Genomic DNA, 8,565 nt, shown 5'->3' with positions numbered 1-8,565 from the left:
GGATTATATCGCCTGTCTGAAATTCCTCTATAAGACGGCAAAAAACCAACCCTTTTAGGAGGAGTGTTAGAACTTTGGAGTGCAAGTGCAGGGTTGCGTGTTTGTTCCCCACCCAGCAAAAGCTCTTTATCCTGGGAAACTAGTATGCTGGGAAGAAGGATTCGAGCATTCAAAAATGCAGTGCAGGGCAAATTCATTCCAAGGCTGTATTTAAATTGTATGACTATCCTTCTACAATTGGTTTTGTTCCAGTGTGTCTCCAATAACGATCTCCTGGATATGAGGGTTATAATAAAGTCTCCAAGAATACACTTAAATTGTAATGCTTTTCATAAATTCCAGCTGTTTCAAAACTGTCGGAAATACTTTTTTTTAACACATATCTCTGGTGAGAAGTTTGGGACCCCAACCCTGTTTGGGTTCAGCCTTCATAGAAATCGTCAAACGAGCGGACAAGGAACCTGCAAAATTGGATACATGGCCGCTATGTGAACCTGCTCTGTATGTTAAGATCTTCCTCAGACGTCCTTCTTCCAGGCATTCTTGCCATTGGCAGCTTGATTGCATGGGCTAGGGCCTTCAGACTGAAACCACGCTCTTTGCGAGAGCTTTTGCAGCCGCCAGCCAGATTTCCTGTCAGTTTGCTGTTTTCGTTCCTCTCTTGGTACCCGTTTCTATTGACCTGGTTTGTTTGTTTTTTGCTGAGGTTGGTGGAGGAGTATTTGCAGATGCTTAGCTGGTTTTAATATGCACACGTTTTAACTTTGTACTCATGGAAAGGCAAGATGTAGACACCTTAATATAAACTGAGGCCAGGAAAGTGACGGAGGGCAACATTTAGCTCCAAAGTGGTTCTCTTGGTACCTCACTAAAGAGAACTTTCACTCAGAACTAGGGCTTTGCTCTTCGCCCTGGGTGTCAGAAAGAGGGGTGCTCCTCTAGGAATTTCTGCTTCAGAATTTTACCCCAAGAATAACAACGTTGGTTACGAGGAGCCCACCCATCCAAGAGGTCCACGTTACTCAGCATTGTGTGTGCAATTCGAGATTAATTTTGTGTTCAGTATGGCACAACGTGAATTGAAAAGTTGTATCTCTGCAAAACACTGCTTTTTACCTAACATCCAATTCTGTTGAATCACTGTGGTCCCCCAAGAACGGTTTTCGTTATCTCCTTCTATTGCCCAATCTGCAATAGTGTTTAATCCGTATCTTCATACCACAGTCTGCCATTTTTATCCTCCCCCTGCTCGCTCAACTGTATTCCAAACAACTGGGTAAATATCTGATAGATGTTCACGTTTTCCTTAGTGGTAATAATGTCTGATGCCTTAAATGGATGTGCGTAGATGACATAAGATTCCATAAGTTCCAATATACGTCATTAAATTGGAAGAGGAGTTAAAGCAGGAGAGCAGTGTTGCAGTCTACCAATGCTCCGGATGGATGAAAAGTTCCTTCAAGTCACAGCTGATTTGTGGTGGCCCCGTAGGGTTCTGAAGGCAAGAGATATTCAGAGGTGGTTTGCCGTTGCCTGTCTCTGCATAACAACCCTGGACTTCCTTGGTGGTCTCTCATCCAAGTACTAACCCAGGTTCTGAGATCGGGCTAGCCTGGGCCATCCAGGTCAGGGCAATGCTATGTGGACTCAGTACATAGAGCTACTTTCTTGTTCCGGCAATGTTGATTTCTTTCAGGCTCCTACCGTTTCCCGAGTCACGTCCATCTGTTTTTGACCTCTTCCCAGCCAGTCTCATCTGTGCAACTCCTTGAAACTGCGAGGGCTGCGAAATTCAAAGGCCCTTGGCACAGGCTGAGGACAGGTGAGTTATGCCATCTGTCTTCCTCCTCCAAAGGACTGCCGTGGGTATGGTGCCGTGGCCAAAAACAGTACCTGCAAAAGAGAGAGAGAGCTCTTGCCTTTGAGCTAGACCGACCAGCTGCCTGTCAGGTTTGCTTGTTCTGGCCCAAGCACCTTTTCTTCCTCGTGATGCCACTGCAGCAGCGCCAAAGGACTCTGTGGCAGCTTTCCAAGCTCTGGAAGTTCTTTGTGCCTCTCTGTAGCTTTTTAATGGTGCTTCCGTTAATTGGCATCTTTTCTTAGGGAGCCAGGATACCGGGATAGAAATTGAAAAGTATTTTGCCTTTTAAACATACATAGTGCCTACAGAAAGCAAAGCAAATATATAGAAATACGTGACTGAGGAATGAGACAAGGAAAACCTTGCAGCTCTGGTGACCAGATGGAAGGATGCCCTTGTTTGGAACCCCGCCCAGAAGCTCTGAGGTTTGCAGCAATCCCAAGAAAATGATAGGCAGGATCCAGATTTGCTTACAAGGACGTTTTAAGAAATGATCAAATTTATAGAAATAGTCTAACTTCCATCCGCTGGGCCTTGAACACACAGAGTGAAGCTAGCCAACACCCGAGATGAGATATATAACTAAAACTAATCATTTTCTATCCTAATCGCTGGCTACAAGTCAAGAATATTGTCATCAAAGCTACATCTCTAAACACTCAGAGGAGCCAGGCCATATCTTGCACTTGGTACCTAGTAGCTGAGAAAAACAAGTCAGCTTTTGTAGATAAGAACTCAGGGAAATACTAATGAAAACAGGCAGAAGTGTTCTTTTGGAAGCGGCCTGTTGGCCATCCCCCCAGGCAATTAAAGGTCAGGCAGTAGCAAAAAGTAAAATGGAATTGCAGAGACTATACAGCCCTTACAGTCTGAGGTCATCCAGAGAGTCTGTACCCAGGGCCATATCATCTGCTAGGAGGCAGAGATTGCGGTATGCACCCTACTGATGCGGTAGCTCTTAAAGGGGCTGCCCTGGGAACAGACTCTCCAGCCCAGACCCTCATAAGCAGCCACCCTACATCCAAGAATATTCAAAGCTTACGAGCCAAAACCTTTTTTCAACTGTTGTGCAGATGCTGTGATGTAATTTCCAGAGTGAACTGGGAAGTGACATCGGATTGATTCTAGGATTCGCTCAAAACTTCAATCGCTATAGAGTTTCTGGCGGATCCTAGAACATATTTATTTATTTATATATTTATAAACATCACACTGACACAGTAGTGATACTCCCTGGTTCATGTCAGAAGTGACATCACAGCATCTGTTTGCTGCCATTTGTGGCAACTCCACACCTGGCCAGTGGAAATTTAACAATGTACATTTACGCAATACGGGGCCAGGCCATGAGTCAAGTGGACCAAGCAAAGGAAGAAAAAGAAGAAGAGATTGGATTTATACCCCGCCTTTCACTACCCGAAGGAGTTTCAGAGCGGCTTACAATCTCCTTTACCTTAGAACATAAGAACATAAGAGATGCCAATGTTGGATCAGGCCAAAGGCCCATCCAGTCCAACACTCTGCGTCACACAGTGGCCAGAAATACCAGTGCCATCAGGAGGTCCAGCAGTGGGGCCAGGACATTAGAAGCCCTCCCACTGTTGACCCCCCCCAAGCACCAAGAAGACAGAGCATCACTTGCCCCAGAGCCCCTATCTATACCTTGTGGCTAATAGCCACTGATGGACCTCTGCTCCATATGCTTATCTAATTCCCTTTTGAAGCCGTCCATGCTTGTAGCCGCCACCACCTCCTGTGGCAGTGAATTCCATGTGTTAATCACTCTTTGGGTGAAGAAGGACTTCCTTTTATCCGTTCTAACCCGACCGCTCTGCAGTTTCATGGAGTGCCCACGAGTTCTTGTATTGTGAGAAAGGGAGAAAAGTACCTCTTTCTCTACCTGCTCTTTCCCATGCATAATCCCCTCCCCCCAACAGAAACCCTGTGGGTGTGGTCAGACGGCGTGCTGGGAGCGCAGCCCTGATTGCTCCGGCCCTGATGCGTTGGTTTTTTTTAACCGGGAGAATCGCGATCACACTCATCTCCTTGCTCTGGATCGCTGCTCAGCCACATCGCTCCCTGCTGTCCACGCGCGGGAGCGTGCGTCAGTGTTGGTTTTTCCTCTCAGTTTGGGCATGCGGACAGGGAGCCATCTGTAGAACTAAAATGTTTACACATGTGCAGAGCAGCGATTTCCACTCTAACCCGACTGCTGCAACACTTCCCTTTAAACTTTAAAGGAACACTTCCCTTTAAACGTGTACCCCGAAAATGGCCTCCGTGAGATCCCGAACTCATCTAAACGCTAAAACTAGGCACCGTTTAAACACAGTTTTTAATAACCCGGTGGTGGACCTTTGCCTATGCACACACTGCCAACGCTTTAAAAAAATGGCGGGCGATAAGCGGAAGCCTCAGACAGCTTTCGAGCGGGGAGGGGGTTTAAACTGGAAGTGGCTCGACACCGAAGGAGCGATCAGACGTCAGAAAAGTGCGGCTCGAACCAGAGAATCAGGAAAACACCACTTGGGGACCTGGTATCAAAATACTCCAGGTTAAAGCAGTTTTGAGCCGGAAAGCAACGGCTGGGGATGGGAGGCAGATGTTGACTGTGTGATCGCGCAGATAAAATCAGTTTCTGAGGCGGGCCGAAAGCAGACTAAATGGCCCATCTGAACGCACCCTGTGAGGTAGGTGGGGCTGAGAGAGCTCTTTCGAGGACTGTTCTTGAGAGAACAGCTCTGAGAGAACTTGTGACTGACACAAGGTCATAGCAGCTACTGCATGTGGAGGAGTGGAGAATAAAACCTGGTTCTCCCGGGTTAGAGTCCGTGCTCTTAACCACTACGCCAAACTACTGAGGTCCCACAGAGATGGGGGAAAGAGAGGGTTTCATTTTGGAAGTGGTTTCCAGCATTGAATGTGACTGCAGACATCAGGGGGTCAGTATGCTATTGTCACCAAAGGTGTGACCTACGAGTCTTAAAAGTAGCACAGATTCCTGGTTTATATTTTTGACGCAACAGACGAACACAGCTTTCCTTCTGGCATTAATAATCCGAAAGCAGCATTGTTGATAAATAATTTAAAGATGCTTACTCTTAATCCCAAGGGTTAATCTTTTGCCTTTCTCATGCTCTTCATTTATGGGTCCCTGTGAAGAGTGTTGAAACAATTATCCCAAAGCATAAAGTGATGGGGGGCAGAATTCCCTCTAAGCTGAGTTAGTGTGAGCTAGCTCACAGTTTTTTAGCCTCCGGCTCACACATTTTTGCCTTCGCTCAGGAAGGATGGCTCCAGAGCAAACTAATTGATGCAGCAGCCAAATCGCTCGCTCACAGCTTTAATGCCAGGAGCTTACAAAGTAGAATTCTTGCTCACAAGACTCCACAGCTTAGAGGGAGCATTGATGGGGGGGGAGTAGATGTCAGCTGAAGCTTTTAGGTTTTTTTCAGACAGACTTAGTTGCTAATGTCTTCAGGTCACTTTTCAGTTTATTCTGATTTCTTTAAACAAGATTTGCGGAAGGGGGGGGGGACCAGGGGGAGGTGTGTGGAAAACACGTCCTTAATTCTTAAACATGTTCCTCTATCAGTGTCTTGCTTGTGTTGGTATAATACCAGGCAACGAACCCATAATCTGACTAACCAGGCAAGTAATTTATAGTCTTTGAGAGCCTGATGTCAAATACTTTTGGTCATTTTGGCCAGTTTACTGTCTCAACATGACGTCCTCTAAAAATTAAAAGCACCAGTTTCTCCAGGCAGTGACTGAAGATGAACATGATGTTCATGTTAACCTACTCTATCACTCAGCAATAGAGATGCAAAATTTCCAGAAATGTCAGAGTTTATGGGGAAAGGAAGACTTTTTCCAGGGCAAATCCCCCTCCCCCCGAAAAATTGAAATATATGTAATACTTATTTTCCTATCAAACCAAAGGGCATTTTGCTGCTTTAACAACATAAAATACATCATTTACAACTTAGCAAATAAAATTGTATTTGGCACATTGGCCAAGGCGAGTTAGGCTGATTGTAACTAGAATACCCAGATTGCTTCCATAGCAAAGCGGGAATTTGATCTGCGTCTCCCAGCTTCTAGTCAGACACTTTAGCCCAGGGCTCCCAACCTGCGGTGCCTGTGGGCACCTTTTCAAGCACCCGCCAAATGTTTTTAGAAAGTGGGTGGTGCCACGTGGGGCTTTTGTCCCGCTAGGCTTCTAACTGGACATTTGATAGGCTGTGCATATTTCTAAAAAACATCTTTCAGCAGCAGCTGCCGCCACAGCTAAAGAATCTTCATTGTGTTATGAAAGTAAACTGTGTCGCCTGGAGAGGGCGGGGTTGGGGGACAGGAGGGACTTCAGTGAGGGTGTTAATACTAAAGTCAGCCTTCCAAAGCAGCCGTTGTCTCCAGGTGAACGGATCTCTGTTTCCTGAAGATCAGATTTAATAGCGGGAGATCTCTGGCCACCACTTGGTGGTTAGCAATGCTATTTTCTAGGCCCGCTAGGGTTGCCATGTCTGGGTGGGGACCTGGAGATTTTGGGGGTGGGTGGAACTTGGGGCGGGGAGGGACCTCAGCATAGAATCCATCCTCCAAAGCAGCCGTTTTCTCCAGGGGAACTGATCTCCGTCACCTGGAGATCAATTGTAACGGCAGGATCTCCAGGCTTCACCTGGAAGGTTGGCAACACTACCCATGACACGGTTGATCAAGGGGGCACTCATTTTCTGCCTCATGATCTGCAGAGAAAGATGGTGAAGAAGAGAAGAAGAGAAGAGATTGGATTTATACCCCGCCCTTCACTACCCAAAGGATTCTCAGAGTGGCTTACAAACTCCTTTCCCTTCCCCTCCCCACAACAGACACCCTGTGAGGTAGGTGGGGCTGAGAGAGCTCTTGACAGAAACGGCTCTTTTTTCAAGAACAGTTCTTATCAGAACTATGGCTTGCCCAAGGTCATCCAGCCAGGTGCAATTGGAGGAGTGGGGAATTTAACCTGGTTCTCCCAGATTAGAGTCCGCGTAAGGGTTTCCCTTTTAGCCGCTTCCAGACGATTTGGATGCCCTCTGTTGGCCTATGCACTGTATTTGTTTTATATATGTATGTTTGTGATTGCTGACACACATGCACACGCCTGGACTGTGGTTGTGAATCCTTATGTGTTGGAGAAAGCTGCTTGCATTGAATACTGGGACTGTCTTACCTGAAAGGCTCCCTGCCTGCTGTTTATGCAAATGGAGCTTTGCACTCACAGCTCAACCTGAGGAAGAAGCGTCATCGCCATTGCTAGCAGTGCAAAACAACAACTTGCATGGATGCAACCACCACTGGTGATCTTTTGGTCAACAGGTAACCCTGCTATCTGGTTTGCATCAGAAAGGACAGTTTCCTGTTGAGGACTACTTTTATGGCTTGGGACCAAGCTAGAGACATTTACACTTCAAAGGTTACCTTGGTACCCAACTTCACACCTTGAACAGATGCCTTCCTTGAGTTAAGGGTTTAGATTTCAACATTGCCCACTCCCCATAGGTAAAAACACGCCATCCAATATAGCCAATAGTATAGAGTCCTGGGACGGACTATACAGGTAGGTGGGACCTGGGCATGGCACAGATGCCAGCCTTCAAGGACCCCATATAAAAAGTGGTGTTCAGCAGCCTGAACCCCGCTAGCCATCTTCTTCCCATAACTATTAACTTACAGCCCTACTATTTTAGTAATCCTTGGTTTCCTCTTTGACCTCGTGGACTGCAGCCTAGAGGTCCACACGTGTTTGGCTGGTTCCAGCCGTGTGCAGTAGAGTACTTATAGTTATCCTGTTTATTTCACCTATTCTTCGTTGGGAAGATCAAGCCTCTGATCAGATAAGTATTTGCTTTGCAACAAGTTTAACCAAACCGTTGTTAACAGTCTTCAATCAGATCATGACAGAAGGCCAGCTACCGGAAACCTGGAAGGCAGCAAATGTGATCTTGCTCCCAAAAAAAGACAAGGACACCACCGATCCCAAGGCATATCGCCCGATCTCCTTACTCAATACGGACTATAAAATCTTTACGTCCATCCTTGCCAACAGACTTAAGAAGATTGTTAGTGACTATATACATAGTGACCAAACAGGGTTTATCCCTGCAAGAGACGTTGTGGATAACATCAGAAAAACATTGAACATCATACATCAAGGCAAGGCTCGCCCACAGGTAGACTCATTACTTTTGATGCTGGATATTGAAAAGGCCTTTGATACTTTAGAAATTAACTATTTGAAATCGATCATGCAACAGATGAACTTTGGAGCTGCGTTTAGTAAAGCAGTTTCAGCTATTTACCATCAGCCCAAAGCTACACTTTTAATAAACGGTGATAAATCAGCTAATATAAACATATTTCGGGGCACTAGGCAAGGTTGCCCATTATCGCCGTTACTGTTTGCAATGGCTATGGAACCTCTAGCTCAAGCTTTAAGAAATAATTCTAAAATTAAAGGTCACAGCATTAATGGAAAAGAATTCAAGGTGAGCCTTTTTGCTGATGATCTCACGATCTATGTCACAGAACCTTTAACAACTCTTCCGGAAATACAACAGACCTTAACATCATTTGGTGAAGTGGCAGGTTTGAAAATCAATTCCACGAAATCTGTCATTTTTCCGATAAGATTACACGTAGATACTATATCCCTACTTAAAGCG

Source organism: Gekko japonicus, unplaced genomic scaffold (assembly GCF_001447785.1).
Source record: "Gekko japonicus isolate JY-2015 unplaced genomic scaffold, Gekko_japonicus_V1.1 scaffold2090, whole genome shotgun sequence".
NCBI lineage: Eukaryota > Metazoa > Chordata > Lepidosauria > Squamata > Gekkonidae > Gekko > Gekko japonicus.
Note: the sequence above shows the minus strand (reverse complement) of the source record.